The following is a 24,854-nucleotide window of genomic DNA, read 5'->3' on the forward strand; positions in this document are numbered from 1 at the left end:
GCAACAAAACATTGTGGTGCAAGACTGCTGGACTTTGCACATGATTTTGTGTGTGTAAGGTTTTGTTATGCCAGAACACTGTAAAAAGGCTTTGGGAAGGGAGGTATGCCTCTATCCTTCCTGAAAAGCACTTTCCTTGTCACACAGTCACATGAACTATAAAACAATGTTCGCTAGTGGATTTCACATCAATGGGATGATGAATCTGAAACAGAAACACTGTTTTCTGCATAGAAAACAAAACAATCTAAATCCTGCTCAACAATATCTTGATAGGAAACAACCATGATGTATGGCAAACCATGTGACTATTTTGTGACAATCTTTTGTGTACAAGATTTTTGTTGTGTAAGTGTTGCTTTTGCATAGAAAAAGCAATCACACTCAAGGAAATGCACATAGCTGTCTGGAAATACCACCCACACATTTTTAAAAATACTTGTATGCAGAATAAACTGTCTACAAATACTGTATAAAAACTGTGGCAAATTCATATAAGCTTGATCATTATGGACATGAGAGTTAAATTATGGTATGAAAAGTGGTATATGTCCCACAGCATGCAATAGGTTTCAAGTTCAGTTCTTGATGTCATTAGGAAAGACACCTACTTGAAACCCATAGAACTGCCAGTTACTATGAACATTATTGAGCTAATGTAAGGTTGTGTAATGTTTTGCTATGCCAGAACACCGTAAAAAGGCTTTGGGGAGGGAGGTATGCCTCTATCCTTCCTGAAAAGCACTTTCCTTGTCATACAGTCACATGAACTATAAAACAATGTTAGCTAGTGGATTTTGTCATGGGACCAGTACATGATCTTTGACCAATTGGGAAGAACCTGGCATGAACTGCAACAACTCAGAGTGACTGCTTTACCCCAATGAGGTAACATAATGGGACTTGGTGAATTCTCTTTATGATCTCATTAGAGTTCTAAAATAATCTAGAGAGGCCCTTCTCTCTGTCCCAACACCGTCTCAGGTAGAAGCGGTAGAGAGTCTTTCACTTCTCATTTGGTAGAAGCAAAAGCTTTCTTGGTGGCTGCTCCCAAACTTGGAATCCTCTCTCATGGAGCACAAAATACTTCAATCATTACCCCCCTCCATCAGCAGGTAAAACTGTTTCTGTGTCATCAGGGTTTTAAAAAGTGACTTGGTGGGGATTTATTGTTGTGCAGTGATGTTTTTAATGTGTGTACATATTTCTTTCTATGGATACTAGCTATCTCCATGCCTGTTCTTCTTTCTTTTCCATACTTAAGTACCTTGAATCCTGGGGTTTTGTACAAAATGGTGCCAGTTTTCCAAAGAACAGTTTCCTGTCAGGTTGTAAGCAGGGGAGAAGCAGAATAATAACTGTGCTGCCTCCAGTGTCCCACTGTCTAAGCTGATGACCACATTGAGTGCCATGGCAAAGATCATTCCAATGAACTATGCCACAGTCAGAATGGGATGTAACTTGCTTCACTCACTAAATAACCTGGGTTCCCTATAGGCTCATGAAGCAGTGGCATCACCACAATATCTTCTTCTCTTTGCAGGGAGGTACAGACAATGGCAGCCTGGAAATGTTAATGAATTCAAAGCACAACGATCAGAGGAAGTATGGCTAGTGGTTCAATGAGAAGAGGTAAGCAAATGATTCCATCAGGAAAATGTTAACTAATGTAGAAATGCAATGGTCTTTCAGTTGGCTTATGGGCATTTCAGGGATTCTTCCTCTTTTTCAGGGTAGGCAGGCAAACTCATGTCCCAGCAGAGAAAGTGGGCAGTTGTGGGCACCATTGTTTCCACCTCATCCTATGTATTTTTCTCTAATGGGAGACAGGAATGGGATAATGTATTGTAAGAGCAGCTTCTCTTCTGCCTCAGGCAGATGGAAGCTGAGGCCACCCCCAGGGTTCTTTGTATCTCTTTCTAAAACCTGACAGCTATCAAAGTGGATGAAGCAGAGACTGAAGAAAGCCTTTGCAAACTCTTCTACCTAAAATGGAATGGTAATCCAAAGAATGTTTTCCAGGAACCATGTGAGTCTGGCACATAGGTTTTGAGATGATAGACATGCATTTTTTATTGTTAAAGAACAGAGAAGGCTTTGATAATAACTTTTTTGTTCTATCCTCCACTGAAACTCACTAAAGCAGAAGAAAATTTAAATTTTTACTAATTCACTGGGTAAAAAAAAGATTACGGAAAGGACAAAGGAGCTTTGATGCAGAGAATAAGCCATGATTTAATTCAGATGACAGACTACCTGCATAGTGTGGTTCTGAAAAGAATCAGTGCACCAAGGAGGAAAGTGTATTTAGAAGTACAAACCCCATAAATGCATTCAGAGCAGTCCAGAGAAAGGTAGATCTCCTTAAGACCAAATAATTTCAATGGGAACTCCATCTCCCTATTACAACCTGGTATACATTGAGCTTTCTCTAAATTCTACTTAAAGGAGATGCTGTTTTCAATAGCCATGCCTAAATAAATACATGCAAATTTGTGAGTAGTGATTCTCTAATTTTATCAAGATGACAAAATTTCTTAATCAAACTTTCTGGCAATTTATCAAATATTTAAAAGTGTGTGTGTGTATGACACACTTGGTAGCTGCCCTTCAAGTCCATTGCTTTCTGAAGCAGTGATGACAGGAGACTCCCATCTCTGGTGATGAATCTTCTCTAGATCTTCACCTGAACCTCAGGGGTCTATCCAGGATGCTGAACCTATTTGGCAGCTAGGGATCAGCACATCTGACAGTTCCTTAAAGAGACCCAAAATTGTAGATATTAAGCATTAGTGCTCTGCCTATTCCTGCCCGGAAGTCAAGTTACCACTGCTTTTAAACAGCCATGAAGAGAGAGGGGAAGAGTTACCTGGGCAGCAAGGACAGGATACCTCTCCCCACACACAACTATCTTGCAAATGTTATAGAAAGAAGATGCTTTCCCTAGTTCCCTCTATTCCTTCCCTCCCTTCTCTGTATGACTTGGCTCATGATGTGTGTTGGATAGTATTAGAGAATAGTCTTTTGCATGACCTTAAAAAAAAACAGATGCTGTATTTATCCAAGTATAATGTGCCATTGAATGTAATGTGCACCTCAATTTTGAAGGTGTGAATTACAAAAAAAGTATTTGCTGTCAAACGTAATGCAAGACAATTCTGGCCACAAAAAGGCTGGTGGGGCTCCATTAGGCCTTCCCACCAGTCTTTTCACAACCACCGCTGCCTCTCCTTTCTGTGCCCCCAGCTGGAATCTCTTGCCCAACAGCACAGGTGGGTTTAGTTGTGTAATTGTAATCTACCATTGAATCTAATGCACACCTCAGTTTTGGCAATGTAATTCAGCAAAAAAGGTGAGTACTAGACTCATGTAAATATGGTATTCAGATAAAGCATATATCTTTATGAGAATGCTAGGTACAGTATCAAATATCTAACAACAGCAAATTCCATGGAACACCAATGAAAAGCCATAGACAGCAAACATATTTTTAAAACAATTTTAAAGTCAGCTGGAGCAAGTTGTGCATCTCTAGAGAGGGAACTTGATGAAGTAGAATGCACCATCTCCAGGATCTTCTATTGGTGGTGGTGAACCACTGAGAAGACTTTTCAAAGTTCATGTCAAAGTATAGATGGTGTGGGTTCATGTGGGTGGGGCACAAAGTGAAAGCCCAAAGGATTTTTCACATAAAGATTCAACCCAGCTTTCTCTTGGCTTCATAGTTTTCGTGGCAGACATATCTTCTCTAAAGTCAGGTGCCAAAACTGCCTTCACTGCCTCTTCTTCCCATGCTTCAGTTGAGCTGTCTATTTTTTTAAGTGCCACATGCATCATATGGCACTTCAAAAATATTCCCATAGGATCACAATGTTACTATGTCATCTGGCCCTATATGACTCTCCACAGAATCTGCCTTAGTATAGGGATGGGTGAGAATATCATTTGGCTCTTTTTGATATGTATAACAACTTAGCAAACTTCCCAGATTTCTTCACATACAGGCCAGAACAAAGAGATTTATTTTAGAAATGAAATGTGGGTGAAGTGAAAGATTTGTCTTATATCTTAAAAGTCTACGGGCATATCTACACTGTAGAATGAATGCATCTTGATACCACTTTAATTGTCATGGCTCAGTTCCATGAAATCATGGTTTAGTAAAGCACCAATACCCTTAGGCATAGAAAACTAATTCCCATGATTTCATAATATTGAGCACTGTATTCAAAGTGGTGTTAAACAGCATTAATTCTACCATGTAGATGCATCCTAGGTCTAAGTCTCTACATTCAACCATGTTTGAGGTGCTAATGGTCTCTACTTCTTCTTTTCCTTCTTTTCCTTCATCTTTAATACCTAAATGACAGAAGTGTGACATTATCCCTTCCATGCTAAGCGTACCTGTATTTGTTGAATATGGCCAGTGAAGCTGAGTGAGGACTTTATATACCTGGGTTTGTTTTTTTTGTTTTTGTTTTAGGGTTCTTACAAAAAAAAATTAAAATTCTTTCATAAATGTAATTTTTTTGAAAAAAATTAAATGTGATGAACCCCAAAATGGACAGATTTGGAAAAACTGTTGTTAGTCCTCATAAGTCATTCGTAATTTATTAGATTTGTGCAAATGAATTGCTATTAAGAAACATGCAAGAAAGGGGGAGAAAAAATTAAGAATCAAAACACTCACCAATAATTTTCATTAAGATTCTGTAACATTTGGAGGCCTCCCGAAAAGGCCATTGCTAATGTTTAAATTAAGACTCAGGCTGCTTGCCAGCCGCTATAAGGAAGGTCAGCTGGGGCAAGACTAGCTGAGCTGGGCTGGAGACTGAGAACACAGCATTCTGGGAAATATAGTTTGGGAAGGTGAGCCCTCCTGGGGCAGAGAATTCAAAAGGCCTTTCCCTAAATTACATTTCCCAGAATGCAGTGTTCAGCATCAGAAAGCCCGAATGAGCGCTATAGCAGCCAGACCTTTAGAGTCAGTCTAATAATAATGAATAAAATTATTGAATCTGCAAGGAGGACTAAAGTATAAATCTGGCTAAGATGAAGTTCTATAGTTAATTATGTCATATAGACACACTGTTAGATGGATATACAAAGGGGTTGCTGTATCGGCTTTTTGGAGGATAAATGTTTTTGTCTAAACTTTTAAATCCCCAAAAAATCAGTAGATGTGTGAATCTTTCTGAAACCTGGGGGGATTGATGTCCTGGTTATCTTGTGCATTGTGTATAAAATTCAATTAGATAGCTCTTGTGTTTTTTTAAAAAAATAAATATTGTTTGTAATAAATTCAAAAATTCCCCAAAAATTAGTGGATGAGTCTAATGTTCTGAAATTTAGTGGGCCAACAGTGGAAAATGTGTGCTACAATTATAGGAAGTTTCATCACAATTGTTCTAAAAATGAAGAAGAAATGAACCCCTGAAGTTTCTGCACTTGCTCAATCACTTAATGAAAAAAGTAATAAAAATTCGTTACTTCATAATACTTACAATTTTTTTATCTCCATAATTTTGGAAGCTCCCTCCAAAATAATTCACCCCCCTCTCCAATTTTGTAATGAGTATTGAAATTTGTTTTCATTGATCACCTAATATATATAAAAGTTTTGGCTAGCATAGAGGAAGGTCAACACCCCTGTGGTGCTTGTTTTGCATTCCATTCAGATTTCTCCTCCCCTTCTATCTCAATGATAATTGAATTTTTAAAAATTTGGCTTGTTGTAGAAACAAGGATTGGAGATATAGCTTCATTTGATGAGACACCTTTTCCTATGATAATAACTCTTTCAGGAGTGCTTCTCCTATCATCTTTTCTCTAACTTTCTAAATCAACTAGTCAGTCAACTTACCACTAGCAATTAAGGGACAATATTACACCCCAAATCTACCTGCTCTTAAATCTGTCATCTTGGTTTATGAAACATACGTACTGTATAAGGATCTACAAAACAATCATCTAAAGTTTCAGTTCAGATATTTTTCTAGGTTTAAATATTATCCAATCACTAAATGAAGAAAATAATGTAAGCAATGCTGTTTTTTTAAAAAAATCTCTAGGTTTTCCAAACCATTAGTATGATCCAAATGGATTCTAATGGAGAATACTTCCTAATTCACCTAATTAGCATTTTAATTGCTGTGCAATGGCCTTCAATAGTGAACATGAGGTACATTAACCCATACTATTTTTTCAAGCTACAGTTATATGTTTGAAATTTAGTTTACAATGCATTTGGCCAAACAAGAAAAAAGGAGCATTAAGCAACTTCCAAACAGTGAGGTGTGGAAAGTAAAGAAGAGATAATACTGAATTATCCTAAAAGGCTATGAAGTTTTACAACATGAAAGCAACCACAAGAAATCAATCAAATCCAAAAGAATATTGTGTAAGATTTTACTTAATATACTAATGAATCCAGAAGTATGGTTCACCAAACCAAAACAAAATAATAATCATTTTTAATAGATTGCATCTCCCTGGGGGTGAAAAGGGTCAGGGTCTGTCCTACTGGGCAAAAAAGTCTTTGTTTTGTTCGAATTCTGAGTCAGAGTATTTTTAAACTGTAATTTTCCATCACATCAATATGAAACAAAGGGTTCTTTGGGAGAAATGAGATGTCAAGGCTGCTGATTTTACAGTTATGCATGTTTAATCAGATGGCTGTGCCATTAATGTACAGGTAGTGAGGTGTATGTAGGACTATTCTTCAAAATGTGATGAATTTGTACAATTATATGATCTAGCAACTCATCACTTTGGGGTTTGTTGGCTCTTTTTTTTTCTGGACGGGGCCTGCCAGGCGCCATCAGACAGTGCTTGCTTGGCCCTACCCCCATTCCTCCTGCAAGATGCTTCCTCTGCAACAACGGAGAGATAAGTATGTACCCACATTTTTTTTTTGCCCTTTCTTCCATCTGATGGGACCCTGTCCTGTCCTGACCGTAAAATGGGGGAAGGAGGGAGGGCACACAGAGCATCACGAGGTGCCATGCTCACCTGCCCTTTAGTCAGCAAATGCTGACAAAACAGCATAGTCCCAGGTGTCATGTAAGGAGGCCCAAGACAATTCTGAATGATGGCACGAAGCACTTGTCTTCACTCAAAATGGATAAGTGAAGTGCAAACCCATACACTAAATGTCTGTCGTTGGAGAGAAGAAATAGCCACATTCCCTTACCACATTGTGATGGGTGGTTCACCTCCTGTGCCCTCTCCTCTTGACTTCCTTCCATACTTGCTAATACATTTATTCATCCCCATCTGCCCCTGCACAATGAATAACTGCCACTCTTAAAATCCCTTTGGAAAAAAAAATGCGAAAATAAGGAAGCACTTAGCATGCAGGTGTTCACAAAGGTGCCCAACATTTCTCTCTCTTTTAGGAAGGCCAGTAGTCTGATTATCAGAAAGCAGCTTCATATATATCCAGCTTTTAAATCAATTAATGTAAAATAGTCATCCATACACCCACGCCACAGCAAATGTTATCAACATTATTAAAAGAATCAATGCATCCATTTCCTCCTCATCTCTCCAGAGTTTTTAAAAAATCCATTTTACAATAGGAATGATTTCTTTCAGCATGACCTAATATATTCCTGGTTCATGAAAAATCCAAATTGGCATTCATTCCTCCTCATAAGTCTGGCATATGCTTGTCAGAAATGGCTTCTCCTAGCTTCATTTCAAATAAAGAGAAATGATTTTCAGTACCATTACAGAATGTCGAGTACTGAATATGATCCCAAGGAATATCTAGTCTAATCCTCTGTCAATATAAGATTCTGCTCCTAAAGCATTTTTGACCAACTAACCATCTATCCATTGGTATATACTATCTACTAAATAAACATGCAATATTAATAATACCTACCATGAGGAGGATTATTTGGAGTTCACCAGCCATTATAAATTGAATTAAGTTGAAACTGGCTTTATTTGCCTTTAATCTGCAGCCGGATAAGTTGAGATGTAATTCTTTGCAAATGTAGTTTTAAATTTCTTTATTATCAATAGAAATCCATCTCTTGGTCATTTCTGTTGCTTCTTCCCATGAGGAATTTGAAGAATATGCAAAGAATATATTGGCTTCTAATATTCACACTACTGGCTTCCTCAATGAGAAAAGTTGCCCCATGTCAAGGCATCACATCTAAAATTGCCATGAGACATCTTTTCTTCACCTTGCCATAAAAGTAAAAACACCATCAAGAATTGTGAAAAAATATAATTTACAGAAAAAATATGTTTCACAAAAGGTATTTATTTACACAAATGAAGGGGGAAATGGTGTATTTTGAATAAAATGTTTGATCTCAGCACAGAAATATCTTTGCAAAAACATAGCCAAAAACCAAAAGCCTGCAATATGAAAACTATATCGAATACAATTAATTGTAAACACTCTTGTAATATCACCCAGAAGAAAGGAGAAATTAGAATGAAATAATTGAAAAATTACACAAGTACTTACCTTATGCTTTTTGATACTTACCAGTATTCCTGTTCTTCTTTTGCACTTTTCTCATCTTTGCAAATGTAGTATTCCTGTTTGCAGGAATGTAGTATTCCTTTGCAAATGCAGTATTCTTGTTCTTCTTTTGCACTTTTCTCATCTTTGCCTCCCTCATGGCTGGTTTTCTAGTTCTATTTTAATTTAATTAAAAAGTTATTATAATGTAATTTAATAAAGTGTCCCTCATTTTTATTTTAAATAAAAACTCTAGTTGTTACCAATTAATTTTGTTTTATCAGAGTTCATGCTCATTCCTATTTACTTCTTTGGATAACTCTGTTAGTTTTAAAAAAAGGAAAAGATTCTCACTTTTTATAGTTTGACTTCACTTGTGATTGTGTCTAACCCTTTTCTGAATATTGTGCTAGACATTTATTAGTATTCTCTGGTTATCACTAAGAATAGTATTGGAAAATGAGTTTTTTAAACAACTGTGGAATAGTGCCTCTAAGAATTACAACCATCTTAATAATAATAATTGAAAACATGCTATTTATGAGACACAAATGGCTCTACTGACAAAACACCATCATTCACCAGATCACTTTGCTTGTACTTTATTACCTTGACTTTTTATACAGTTTCATAATCTGTAGCACCTGAATTTTGATTACAGCGATTTTAGCTCTACAATACTCAGTATGCTTTCTTGAAAGTAAGTACCATTGAGAAGGACTGGCTCCAAATTTTGGAGAATCTACAGATTACATGAGACCTGGTAGAATATTTTTATGGATGGAAAAGTTTACAGATAACAATAAATCTATCATTTTAACTTTCACATAATGCCATAATACAGTAGATGGAGAAATGGGTTTTAGATAGGCCCCATCCAAGATAGAGATCAACAACTGCATAAGGATTTCAGGGAGGAATGCATACCAGAGGTGTGCAATTTAGCCAAAAGGCATGCCATTCTGGGGTCCATTCTGGGGCTGACCCCTCATTCTGTTTACCAGAAATTTACTTGAATTGGGAGAAGCGTTGCCATTTTCATTCAGCAAAGATTCGGACCATTGGTTACAATGGGAAACTTTAAAAGTTCAATCCTCAGCCATTTTAAGGCCTATCTGCATGAAGCCTACCACGGTTTTAGACCCCATTTACAACTGCAGGCCTGCCAAGTTTCAAAACAATTCACCAATCTACTGATTGTTTAAAATTATTTAAAGTTTTAACCATAACATTCTTTAAAATAAGACAAACCACAAGAGAGGGTTCTGGGAATTGTAGTCGCTGATTGTGTCCATTCTCAGCCAATCATAACATGGACACAACCAGGCTTTTTATTGGTTGAGAAATAGAAAGAGAGAAAAAACTTCAACTCCCATTATGCTCAGGGACTTCTCAATTTTTGCCCTATGCAAGTGCTGCTGGGAAAGCGAGTTCCCAGAAGGGCCCTCTCTGGAGGAGGATCTAGGAAATTTTCCAAAAAGAAATGGACTGATTCTACTTCTGCTATGGGAGGGAGAAAACATGTGGCAGATCCCTGCCTCAGATATACTGCGGACTTAACTCCTTCTCCAGGAACCAATAAAATTTGGCTCCCTTAATCCATTTTTCTGGGCTTTGTGGCTCCCTCCTCCCTGCTCTGTTTTTGGTGGTTATATAAAACAGACCATTGAATATTACAAATCATTTTTGTTCAAACTGATTCGGGCCCAAGCCTAATGCATACTGAACTGAGCCGTCACTCTCAATAACTATGGCTCCACTTTTGCATAGACATCCTCCAAAATATGGCTGGAAAAGCTACGATTTCATCTTTTCTATAAATTTCATTTTCCTGACCCACATTTATTTAGAACATGACTTGCATGCTTTTGCAAACTTAGCAGAATTGTGCTCATTAAAACAGCTTAAATATGTACATATTTTGGACCCACTTCCCCTAATGTGTGCTTTCATATGAACCTTTCCTAGTGCAGGGTGGTTGTATGTTTTCTGGGCTCTCCTCCCCATGTACAATAGATTTTGTCAATATCTTTCCATAAACATCACATTTTATGTGTACTTCTTCTTCTTATATTATATTATAATATAATATTTATTTATACTCCACTTTCTCTCTCCCAACGGAGACTCAAAGCGGCTTAACATAAAAGCATTAGCATACAATTTAAAATATACAAATATGAAAACATTAAAATAGAATTAAATATAAACAGTATTAAAAATTTCAGTTAGTCTTCTGTATATATGCCTTTTTATGTGTTTTGTTGAACTAAAAACTAGATCTCAGAAATTTTTAAAATGTAGAGTGTGTTCCACTTTAGTTATAAGTTTAAGCAGAGCCAATTTTGTTAAATCTGTACACAATTTCAGATTTTCTATATATCTAGTATATCTTTGTTGCATACATCCCAAAAAGACTCATTCAGCTCTGTAAGTGTCTATAAATGTTGGGGCATGGTAGCTGTATCACAATGGTTTTGCTTCAGAGGGTACACTAAGTATTTAGGTTGGTGTGGAAAGCCATCATCATTGTGGCAGTTAAATAAACTCAATTTGGTGTGTGTTTAGCTTCTGCTAGGCTTCCCCCCATCAGCATAGAACAGCTCTAAGTGAAACAACATCATGGATGCTTTAGTTTCCTGTGAGTAAATATAATGAATCCAAAGTGCACAAGGGAACCCAATATTGATTAGGGTGGCACTGCTATGGCCAAGGAAAAAATTGCATTATTGCATCTGACTATTCCTTTCATGCAACTAAAGGCTTGATTTTTTTTCTCTTCCAGATTCTTGGGAATTTCTTGTAGCTTCCAAGGAGATTTATCTGTTTGCTTTATTACTCACAGCTATCAGTTTGCCATACTCAGAAACTGCAGGCAGGGTTAAACTCACCTTATCAGGAGTCTACAATTTGTGAAGCGATAATCAGGCTCATAGGAAACGAGGTGATGTGAACCATTTTGTGGCAGTGAAAAGATTTCTCTTTCAGTGCAGATACAGCTTCAGATATGTCTTATACTGATCTCAGAACTATTTTATGCCATGTTGATCCATCTGGGAATAATTAAAAAGATGCTACACTCTTCCTACTCCCTCACTATCTCTTTCTCTTTACAACCAGGAAAAAAAACACGTTTTGAGCTACTGAATGTATTTTCAGTTTTGTCTTTGTCTTAGTAAGAAATTCTAGCTTAGCTACTGCTACGTACATATTCGAAAGGCATCATAAGCTATACTTGTTATCTATATTAATATCTACATAGTAAATTGTACCCCATATTTACCAACCAACAAAAGAATGTAATAGTGTGCCATGATCAAAAATACATACAAATAAAGAGCACGAGGAGGAAGCATGAAAACACCAAAGCAAACCATAAAATAGAATTAAAGGAAATCATTAACATAAACAATACGCTGAATTGTATCAGTTAATCTCATTAGGATTGGTTCTTGACTGGTGAGTCCAGGTTGAATCCCATTGACTTAGTGGATCTATTGTAGTTGAACAGCAATAGGATTCAAATTAGGAATCGCAGTGGATTATACAAAGGTCAAATAGAACAAAATATTAGTATTACAAGTTTTACATTCTCCATTTATGAATTTTGTATTCTACAATGCAAAATGAATAGTAGAAATTTAAATCTTTGCTCATCTCATTTTTGTGTGATATAATTTTTGTGTGATATAGATTTTTTCTTTGTATTGTTTGCCAGAATTTTTTAAATTCAGAACACTCCCACCACATATGTGAACAAGTACTTTTTTTCTTTATTACAATGCCAACACTTTGACTTTTACTATATAAGCCAGTTGTTCAGGAGTTCAATACCATCTTAATACTATCTTTTTATTCCAATTCATCATATGTTTATGTTTTTATTTTATTCATGTTCCTGATTATTTCCTCTATTTCTTGTGTGCTTAATGATTTAACTCGATTCTATTTGTTATGTATTGCTCTGATCATAAATTTCCTATCTTCTACCACTAAATTGTATATTTTTACTACTGTTCCTTTACTTGTTTTTCTCTTGCCATTTATCTACCTTTAATTCTTTAGTGTGCTGTGCACCCTCTTTTATACTTTTTCCCGAATCCCTCTTAATTTTAACCAATTTTCTCCCCCCCCCTTTTCCAAAAACTCTGGTCAATTAATTATCTCTCCATCTTGTTTCCACATATCATTTACCCTCCTTAATCCCTTTTCTTCAAAGTTGTTTGCCAACCTTTCAGGGAGTCCCATGCTTTTAATTGGGGTCTTTCCTGATATTTTATATTCCCATAATTTTTGCCATTTTTGCCAACATTCGTACGCTATCATTCTCAGACCTGTTTGTTTTTTAAAATTTCTTTAATATTTCTAGTGTACAGCCCGTATTTTCAACATTCTACATTTATTTCATTCTCTATTTTTATCGATTTATCTTCACCCTTTAAACTTCTTTCTAGTAATGATCTTAATTGGAAGGCTTCATAATAGCCATCTAATACCATCTTGAATTTATTGAGAGAAAGGCAGGAGTGTCTGCCTAGGCCGGGGTGATCAACTGTGAAGGAGTGGAAGTCATTCCTCCCATCAGGTAACCATAGATCACACTATAACAAATAGAAGTGCCTCTCATTTTTTATTCCATGAAATTACCAAAACAGTGGATTTTGCACATCTGCATTGTCCACTTATGTCAGTTTTAAACTGGCACAAAAGAATGTGGTTTCAGTAGGTGGATTATCAGTTTGGTAATCCTGGAACTAATATGAGGCCCAGATGGTGATTACACAAAATGCAAAGACTGGCCTCAAATCAGTTCCAGGATATGCAGGATGCAGGGTTTTCCCCCCAGCTCCCCCCACAGAAATGTGCATATGAAGATCAGCAGAGTGTTTTGGGTGTCTGTAAAGCAATTCACATTCTGTGGAGTCATTTTTGCCATGTGGTGTGGTTTATACCAGAGAGTGTTGATGAGCATTAAGGGTTCTATTTCAGAGTATCCTCTAACTTTGCTTATTCTAGATTGTTTTTTCAAGTCAGGAGCAAATATAGAAACTGCAAGTCACTTCTGGTGTGAGACAATTGGCCATCTGTATGGATATTGCCCAGGGGATGCCCGAATGTTTTGATTGTTTTACCATCCTTGTGGGAGGCTTCTCTCATGTCCCCGCATGGAACTGGAGCTGAGAGAGACCTCATCCACACTCTCCCCTGGTTGGATTTGAACAGGCAACCTTCAGGTCAGCAACCCAACCTTCAAGTCATCAGTCCTGCCGGCACAAGGGTTTAACCCACTGCGCCATTGGGGGCACCATTCTAGATTAAATGGCTGAAAACACACTGCAGCATGTGTTTGAAGCATGCATTATGTGAACGCTGCATTCTCAAGCTACCTTTAAGCTGCATTAAATGGTCAGTGTAGATATGCTCTGCTTTTCTGTGTATTTGTGTTACAGTAGAGTCTCACTTATCCAACATAAACGGGCCGGCAGAATGTTGGATAAGCGAATATGTTGGATAATAAGGAGGCATTAAGAAAAGGCCTATTAAACATCAAATTAGTTTATGATTTTACAAATTAAGCACCAAAACATCATGTTATACAAAAAATTTGACAGAAAGAGTAGTTCAATATGCAGTAATGCTATGTAGTAATTATTGTATTTACGAATTTAGCACCAAAATATCACAATATATCAAAAACATTGACTACAAAAATGCATTGGATAATCCAGAACGTTGGATAAGTGAGTGTTGGATAAGTGAGACTCTACTGTACTTCTAATTTTGCCATTTTTCAAGTTGGAAACTCTCAAGGAAGGAACTCGGAAGTCCAAAAATTGAACCATGTACTACATTATTTCTACTTCTAGACTAGGCTCTGTTGAGCAACACTGTTTCTGAGGAGCTGTTAGGTGAAAGAAATTATCACAGAAAATAATCTCCCCATAACTTGCTATTCCTTGTGCTTAAAGTGATTCACAAAAATTACGTACAATGACAGTACAATACCCATAATGCATAAAAATGAATATCTGTCATTACATTATGCTTTGATGTGTATCTGATCAAACTCACAGGCTCACAGATTCCAGTCTAATAAACCTTGATTTCTGGGGGCAAGAACCAATACACCTTTCAGCTTGTTTCATTATCTTTTAATGCTTTTATCCCTGCTGTCATTAATACCATTATTGCTTGGTGTGATGTTCTCAAACAAGAAGTCTGCTTTGAAAATCTCCTTTTACCTATTTTCCTGTTCAAGCTGCATTTCGCTAGGTTTGTTGCCTCATGATTTGCCAATACTAAATCAATGTGTGCTCCTGCACAATGTTTAAGAAATTCATGTCTGCCAATAAAGAATTTAATTTCCTTTTGTATTGATTCATTAGGTTTCTAGGTATTTCAGTAATAAAACCCAAATGCTTGAAAATTCTATTCAAGGTCTGTATTGAAAGGACATGTTTTGCATGCATAGTAGTTGGACTGGTAACATTTGCTGCAATAATATAGAATACAGCACCACATATTTATTTATTTATGTTATTTACAGTATTTATATTCTGCCCTTCTCACCCCGAAGGGCGGATCACATTGTACACATATAAGGCAAACATTCAATGCCATATAACATAGAACAGAGACATAGACAGACACAGAGGCGATTTAAACCTTCTCCAGCTTGCTGAGGGTATGCTTGATTCTGGCCACAGATGGAGCAGCTGCTTCATCATCCACTGTGACAGCACTTCCTCATTCCAACTGCAGCTGGATGGGTTTTTTATGGTGTCATAAATTAGCCTCCGCACATATAAGTGGTACCTAAATTTCCTACTTGATAGATGCAACTATCTTTCAGGTTGCATAGGTCAGCAACGAGCAGGGGCTATATTTTATTTTTGTCAGGTGCTCACCCCGACACGGGTTGGCATTGAACTCATGACCTCTTGGTCAGAGTGATTTATTGCAGCTGGCTGCTAACCAGCCTGAGCCACAGCCCAGCCCCTATTATTCAGAATCAGTTAAACAGAAATCTAAAGTAACCTAGAAGGAGAAAAGTTTATGGACACCTATATTTAAACTACACAGTTCTTGATTTCATCATACAAGCATATGATGAGATTTAGAACTGAATTTGTTTTATTGTTTATGAAAACAACTGCCAAGTATCAAATATTACTTTGCTTTTTGTGATAGTTTGAAAGGCCATACCACCACTAATAAACTATTGCTGCTGTCACTACTTCTGTTAATGTTGTTGTTTTATTTCACCAGCAAGGTATATGGTCTATTAATTTCAGCATTGTGTTTCTTACAATGGTCCATCAATATTACTAGCCCCAATTACAGACATTGAATCATTTGGATTTCCCCACATGTTGATTCACTGTTCAACAATTGATTCAATGCCACTAAGATCTAAGGACCTCATCACATGGAGGTCCTTACGCCAGGGGACAGTCAGGCAGCATGGTGAATCCACTGGGTAGCGGAGTAAATCTTTGGGCATCGGCCCGCATTGCCCCCTTACTATCCCATGCAGAAACACAAATATACCCGGCTTGATCCTGTGCTGTCCCTGACTACTCTATGAAAATACGGGTAGTCAGTCACCTGTGTTCTCAGGATTGCTGCTTGGCACGCTGCCGAAACGCAGCATGCAAGGAACTGGGATGGAGTCCCATCAGAAGTAGTCTTGATTCATGTGATGGGCTCCAGTAGGATCCATCCTGGCTGTGACTTGGCCGCATCCTAGGACAGGACTTAAAACCCATGTAATGAGGTTGTTAGTTCAGGAAGTATTCCCCTGAAAGCAATATCTTAACACGCGAATAACTGTCTTTTGAATTTTTCTCAAACTCATTATTTTCCTCAGGATTATTATGTGCTTGTAAGTTGACTTCAACTTACTGCAGTGCTATGCTAGCATTTTCCTTTGTAAGGTTAAACTCAGAGAAGCTTTGGCATTGCCTTGTTCTAAGGTTGAGAAAATGACTTGCTCAAGGATTTCTGTGGCAGGGTGCGGATTCAAACTCTGGCTTCATGGAGTTCTCAACAAACACTCAAACCAGTCTAACACTCAATCTATGCTGGCTCTTTTTTTTACTTGATTTTGACCAAATTTAAAACATTAATTATGCAGATGTTATTTTGTTTGTTTGTTTGTGTTTTGGCCCCAACACTGCCAGATAAGATTCAAAGGAAATTTTATTAATTTGGAGAATTGCAGGGAGCATCTCAGCAGACTGCTCTGGAGAGGCAGACAATACAATAATACAGAGATAAGAGGGACATATTGTATAACTAGAGAGCACGTTAACAATAAAATTGCATCATGTTTATAGCTAAGCAAAAGTACTAAAACACTAAAGAGACGATACATTGGGCAAAATCTCCACCCAGCTTCCCAATATTCACTGCTTTTCTCCCCCTCCAAAAGCCTCCAGCACTTTCAAAACAAGCAGCCTGAATAAAGCTGGATGGTTTTGCTGGCATTAACTCATGCTTTGCTTCCTAATCTTTTGTTTCTACTGCTTTCAAAAAAAGCAGAGAGGCAGGAAGAATGAATTCTAGCAGAAAATCCTGTTTTTACTACTAAAGCAAGAATTATCCCTCTGGTCAAGGATTGTAGGAATTAAAATACCAATCTCACTGGTATCATGTAAATGGTAAGTTGGTTCACATAACTCATCCATACATCAACAAAGGGAGAAAATAATTTTATATTAAACCTCTTCATCTTTTTTAGTTTTAAGAAGTGACTTAAAAAGAAGGAGTTCTCCATTTAAAGTAAAGTAAAGCAAAGTAAAGCAAGAAAACTTATGGTACTGGGAATTGACAAATATCATGGGAAGTCCAGTTTTCCTTGCCCTAATACAGCCCTAATTTTCTTGTCTAACATAGTTACTTCTGTGAAAAATACTTTCATATAAACTTGTAGTCCAAAACATCTAGATACCAGCTGTTTGGGGAAATCTGTCATATGGCTTCACACAAAAACCACTCACATGTGAAGTCAGGTAAATGTTACTGTAGGCTCACAATCTCTGTTTTGCACTTCCTCAAATTCACTGATTGAAACAGTAAGGGGCAAGGTATGTTTGACACCTGTGACTTCAATGTGTAATTAGTTATTTTTCCTGTACCTTTGGATTGTGTCTCCTATTCATGGGTATGCTGCTCTGCAATTATTTGGAAAAAGAAAGGTGAATTTAGAAAACATTAAACTGTGTCTAGACTGAAAGGCCTAATGTAGCAAATTATATGCAAGTGTCAGGGTAAGTCAGGGAATCAATAGTCTTTTACAAACACATTCTGAGTTTGGCCTTCAGTAGACAATATATTGCATTTAGACATTTTAATAGAAAAATAAGCAGTGAAAGTGGGGGACAAGAGAGAATAATTATCTTGACTCCAGTGTTCCCCTCCTCAGCATGGTGAGCCTAAGAAAAGCATGGCCAATTTGGTAGAGAATGAGTATACTGTACTGTTGCTGTTATTTCTACAGGGATATTGTTCTTGTAAGCACTGATTATGAGTATTCATTTTTTTCCATATCCTGGGAGGGTGGACAATGGAGTGAAATATTGTGCTGAAGGGAAAAGAAATTGAAATAGAAGTTGACCTTGATGAACCTTTTCTTCATTGCCATTATTTTTATATAACAGCAGTACAATCCGTGCACTGGAAAAAGACTTATTTCACAAGAACTCATTTTTCACATGATACTGTCAGTGTTGGATATGTTGATCAACACTGGATACCTGGGAGGAAAGGCCCTTGTATGTTCACAGAATTCAATGTTCAAAGTGATCCTGGGGTGGGTGTATCATCTTGTCAGATATCCTATTAAGCATCTATGTATTATTCTGTCCAGTAGAGTTGTGTGTGGATTTTGTTTCCCCCATTTCATCCAGTACCTTTGGTACTTCAGGAGCACATAATGGAAAGGGATCTCCTGGTACAAAAACCTGTCCAATATGAAAGCAAGTGGGAGCCGAACTTGGCTCCTCCACCCCCAATGGGAATTATAGTTGAATCTTTTTGATTTTCCTTTATTTTCCTGATGTTTTTTATTTAGTGGAAATGACTGGGTGTTGGGGACCTGAGGGAGGGTGGGTGGGGTGGGGTGGGGTGTGTGCGTTTGGGGACTTGGAGATGGAGAGTCACCCTTTAAGCTTTTTTTCTCCTTCCCTTTCTTCAGAAAATACTTCTGAAAGATAATAATAATTAATAATAATCCCAGCAAACAAAAAAAGTCTCTTCTTCTCTGGAGTAGAAAGTAGAAATAGCTAAAGCAAGCAAAACCCTAAGCAGAAAGGAGATTGCAGCTTTGCAGGCAAGACAGGGGATTTTTAAGGTAGTCCAGGGAGGATACAGCTCCACTGAGCTCTCAAGTCATCGCTCTTCCCCTGGGCCTCCTTAAAATGCCTCTTGGAAAGTTGCTTGGCGTGCTGGTGCTCTTGAGAAAAAGCAAGCAGTTCTGTCTCTCCTGCAGCTGAACACCTCTCCTCTAGAGTAGAAAAAACAGTTTAAGAACAAGAAGCCTCCTTAAAGCGTGTACCTGTCTGTAGCCAAGCACCTCTCCTCTAGAGTAGAATCAGGTAAGAAGCCTCCTTAAAACGCGTGCCTGCCTGCAGCCAAGCACTTCTCCTCTAAAGTAGAAATAGGTAAGAAGCCTCCTTAAAACACATGTGCCTGCCTTCAGCTGAGTGCATCTCCTCTAGAGTAGAAACAAATTTCTTAAATGCCTAAAATGATGGGAAAGGGAGCCTGGGAAGCTCCCCCCCCCCCCATAATAGGCTGATACAAAACGGATCTTTTGGCACCCCCGGAGCAGAAACAGATATCTGCCCTCCCGTATTCAGGAAGCTCCCAAAAACAGATCAGGGCCCCCACCGAAAGCTGAGACATGAAATGGCTTGCGGTTTACCCGTATTGCATAACTCTACTGTCCAGTAATGTGAATGATTTTACCAGGACATAATGTATAGATGTAAAATCAGTGGTAAAATAGTTTTCTCATTCACATAATCACAAACTTCACTGGTAAATTTGTAAAGCTGGCATAACTTCTGCTTTAATATGTATCAACTAATCAGGAATGGGTTGTTGAAAAATTCTTTCTTTCATTGTAAAGTATCACAAAGCATCCTTTGTAAGGAAAATTGACTTTTGTCTCTTTCCTTATGGTAGTATCACTGAAATTAGGTTTAATAGGTGCAATTATTTTGAAAGACAGAGTATTGCCTTTTGACACCACGGGATATATGTGAAGACAGATAGATTGCTGGTTTGTTCACTGTACATCCTTGGAAGCCTAGTCCTATTGATGCTGAAACACTTTGTACTAAGAAATAGGTAATTCTAAATACAGACTGCAAAACTCTAAGGAGAATAAAGCACCTTAGAAAAAAGCACCTTAGAGATAACAGTTCAAATCCCAAAAGGGAATAAGGACAGAGGCTTAAAAGGGGACACTCATATATTTAAGGGGAGCTTGCTGAAATTCTGGTGGCAGTTCCTATTCCTCTACTACAATGCTTCAGTAGAACAAAGATGGTTGAATCCCACCATTTTTGGTTTTGTTAGTCTTTTCATCCCTATATTCACAAAATGTAAGTTGCATTATGGTGATTTTCCCCTGGCTTGTTTTATCACATCCATTGTTTGGTATTTATTAATTGCTCTAATCAGCACTTTCCTTTCCTTTCTTACTCTTTTTCTTTCCCTTTCCCTTCCCATTGATCTTTGTATCCAATTACGCACATGTTATTTGTATTTCTCCACTCCAAACTTCTTCTTACATTAAACATTGCATGCCATGCAGATATTTCAGCATGTGTGCTTCAGGATTACTTAAAAATACAGCATGACTTAATTTTCCTCAAAACAAGGTTGTTGTGTGTTTTCCGGGCTTTATGGCCATGTTCCAGAAATATTCTCTTCTGACGTTTCACCCACATCTAAACGCCAGGAGAGAATACTTCTGGAACATGGCCATACAGCACGGAAAACACACAACAACATTGTGATTCCGGCCATGAAAGCCTTCAACAACACATTTTCCTCAAAACCTTTTTTACAACACACATTCTCCATCACTGTTAATAATATTTCCATTTATCCAGTGAAGAAAGCATGTAGCCTTGGCTTTATTATGGACTTTATCTGGACCTTAATATTCTTTTGACTGGTCTTCCGTTATCTCATCTTAACCTTCTGATTTCCATTTGAAATTCTGCTGCTAAATTTGTCTTTGTCACCTGTTGTTTGAGTCACTTTAGATATCTCTTCACTGGTTACACATTTCTTCTTGGATGCACTATAAGCATCTTACTTTAACATTCAAAGTCCTACACAACCTAGCTTCTCCCTTATTTTTCAGCCTTTTTTTTTTTCATTTTACTGGTCTGCTTAAGATCTGCATTCTAGGGCCCCTTCCACGCAGCCATATAACCTAGAATATCAAGGCAGAAAATCCCACAACATCTGCTTTGAAATGGATTATCTGAGTTTACACTGCCATATATTCCAGTTCAAAGTAGATAATGTGGGATTTTATTCCGCTGTGTGGAAAGGTCTTAGGAATTATAGGCTTCTCACCCAACAAAGGGGTTTCTCTTCTTTGACCTGACCTCATCTTTTTTCGCTTGCTGCTCCATACTCTTGGATTGCCTTCCTGAATATTTGCAGATTACTCTTTCCCTCATTACATATAAGTCCCCCCTCTCTATATATATGTTTGTTTTCCAAAGTTTTTTTGGAATTTTTAATGAATATTGTTTTATAATTTTGCATGTATCAGTTTGCATTATACTATATTGTCTTTTTTGTATTATATTTGGATAATTTGCTTTCCTTTTTGTGTTCCATAGTTTTATATTCATTTCCCTTTGTCTGCATGTGTGTGTGTGTGTGACTAATTGTACCCCTTTGACAGGAACGGCATCTTTGGGTTATTTTACTTGCAAATCACCATGTTAGACCTTGAGAGGGTGTGGAATGGGTTCAGCTTCTGTCTTGTCAATTGCATTACTCTTCTTGTGAGAGTCCTTACTATCGCTCACATGTCGAAACATTTCTCATTTTTCTATCAATGGCCAGAAGTATGTCAGTGACATACCCAACTCAAGGTTCAACATGTGTGTGTATTAGTTTATAGATGTTTCATGACAAGGTATTCATCAGGTTCTTGCATAACATTAAAAATACACACACACAATTCCAGCAGCTGTTGGTCCTTAGGAGTAATGCCACATCCATTAGCTGGCAGCGGGGTTAGAGTGGAGGTCACCAGACAACACTCATTCCTGCCTAAAAATTGGCAGCTGGAAATAAGGCTGGTTGGAAAAGAGACAGATGTGCTGCCTGGTCATTTTTCCTGTCCTGGCAACAAATGACCATGGCAGTACTCCGAGGTTTGATAGTTGCCTTGAAGGGAAGAACATAGAGCTGTCTACACAGAGTGGTTTTCTCCACATGCTTTGATCTAGGATCATAACCCTTTTGTTTGTTTCATTGCATTTTCATACACTCCAACTGTCCCAGTCTAGAGGAAACAGTCCCAATTAATCCTTTTACCCCACTTTTTCAGCTGCTTTCTAAAAGATTCGATTTCTCACTCCTCCAACCACTTTCCTCATTTGTTCTCAGTTTACTTTAGTTGCTACAGACTATGATGCCTTCTACATTGCCATATAAAATCCAGATTATCTGCTTTGAACTGGATTATATTGCAGTGTAGACTCATATAACCTAGTTTAAAGCAGATAATCTGGGATCAGATCCTGGGAGAGCAGTGCAGAAAGGGCCTAAGGCTGGATCTATACTGTCCTATATACAGGATATGATTCCAGAATATCTGTTTTGGACTGGATTATATGAGTCTATACTGCCAAATAATCTGGGATAAGAAGATAATCTGGGATCAGATCTTGGGATATAGGGCAGGGTAGATCCAGTCTGTCTATAATTGCTTTAAAGAACTCCCTCCCTAGCGATATCAGATCAGCCCCCCCCCTCCCCAGCCTTTAGAAAGAGAGTAAAAACGTGGCTGTGGGAGCAGGTCTTTGATAAATAGCGCAGTGCAATAATTTTATCTGGAAATCGTGCAATGGATTATGGAATGGCTTTAGACCTTGTCTTTGGATGATGTGTCTCATATTGGAATGTATTTTAATTATGTTTTTATGTTTGTTTTAATTTTAATAATTTTAATCATGTCTGTGTTTTATGCCTAAGGCACTCCACAGGTGCCGTTTGTAAGCTGCCTTGAGTTCCCTTCGGGGTAGAGAAAGGCGGGATATAAATATTGTAAATAAATAAATCAACAAACAATAAAGTCTTCAGGAAAATTGAGGAGGATGTCTGCTATACAACTTTTGTTCACACATATATTTGCCCAAAATGCAATGGCTGAGATTCTAGATGAGATGTGGAGAGCACAAATACCCCAAAGGTATACCTTTCTGCCTCCTTGTCTGCTCATTAACAGTCAAACCCCATAGGGCAACTGATCTGCCAATGAAATGGCTACCCTTTGTACTGTCTAAACACGGCCCCTGGGGTCATGTCATTTTGCGGGCAGGTGCTGGTGAAAGGGAAGGTGTGCAGAGTTCCTCGTGGCAGCCCGCACATCCTTCCCCCCTTTTCCATCATATGGTGTGGATGGGACAAGGCGCATTGGCGCTCTGTCCCCATCAGATGGGTGAATGGCAGCAACTCACGTTGTCATTATATGGGGGAATGTGCGGGTAACTCCATTGGAGCTACCCAAAAAATATTTTCCTCTCTGTCATGGAAGAGAAAGTGTCTTGCGACTCTTCCCCTCCACCTTGGGAGAAATGTGGGCGGGCTCAAGCCAGCGTCATGTGATGATGCTTGTCAGGTCCCATCAACAACAGGAAAAATCAGCCCCAAAAACTCTGTGTGAAAGGGTCCCTGTTCCCCAGAAGTTTGTGTATTTTATGTGGATAACTTGCTTTCCTTTTTGTGTTCCGTAATTTTATATTTAAATATTTCTTACACCCCTCTGTTTGTGTATGTGTGTGTGTGTGTGTGTGTGTGTGTGTGTATGTGTGTGTGAATGCTGCTCACTGCACTTTTCTATGCTAGTTTTAACAACACAAACATTTCTGTGTGTCTGTTTTATGTATACAATTTCTAGATACCATTTGTACAATTTCTGTACACATAATCTGAGTGTATAGAAGACAGCTGCACAGCAAAATATGAAAGACAAATATCATTTCTCTCCATTTGAATTCTGGGTCTGGGTGTATGAATTCAGTAAACTAGTGTCAAAATGAATAAGTGATACTGGATTTCTACTTTATTCCTACACTTGACAGTCCCCAAATGTTTAGGGCATCTTTATAGAAAAAGGTTTCATCCAATGTCCTTCGACACATTACCCTTTAGATCCCAATGTGTTGTGTAGTGTCTATGGTTTTAACATCCTATATCACATTTTTGTGATCACATTATCATTCCACAATAAGTTTTTTAATGAATATTGTTTCATTTTTAAGTGGCTGTATTACTTTTCAGGAATACAGTAACCTGAGCGAAAACTATCACTGCATAAATTGCTGCCCTGTTGAGATTCCCTGGCAGTAGAATACACAGACACCTACTGGTACCAAGCAGATGAATATCCAAAATAACATCAAATAACAGTCAGGTTCAGACTTGAACTAGCACTGTATGAAACCTGGAAAAGAGATCAAATCAGATGGATATCCTTTGATCAGCAGGAGCCAGCATGGTGTTTACAAAATCACCATGAGGATTTTCTTTCCTTTTTAATGCTCCCCTCCCCATTTTAGGAGGTATGCAAAAACCAAACTCTCACACCTGCTCTCTGATTCAGACAATCCACATGGCTGAAGCAATGATGGCAAATTGTCAAAGATGGAAATAGCTGTGATTCTGAATGAAATTTACAGCTGAGTTAGAAAATGATTCTATTGTCATATAACTTGTTTTAAAGAAAATGAAATGGAGAAACTGTTTTGTAAGTATGCCTTCCTATGATTATATTTCTTTAAGACTGAATAAGAACGGACACTCCTCCTCTCATAGGAAGCTAGTACATCCAACTATGAAAAAAATATATCCTGCCTCTAACCCCTGACAAGTAAACTATATGCCTGCTAAGCAACTCTGAAAAAATCGGACCCATAATACATGACTTAAGGTGACCCTGTAAAAAGCCTGCCTGCCTGCCTGCCTTCCTTCCTTCCTTCCTTCCTTCCTTCCTTCCTTCCTTTCTTTCTTTCTTTCTTTCTTTCTTTCTTTCTTTCTTTCTTTCTTTCTTTCCTTTGGCTTTTTTCTTTCCCTGTGCAGCCTTATGAACCAATTGGTATAGGAT

This window comes from Anolis carolinensis, chromosome 4 (genome assembly GCF_035594765.1).
Source record: "Anolis carolinensis isolate JA03-04 chromosome 4, rAnoCar3.1.pri, whole genome shotgun sequence".
NCBI lineage: Eukaryota > Metazoa > Chordata > Lepidosauria > Squamata > Dactyloidae > Anolis > Anolis carolinensis.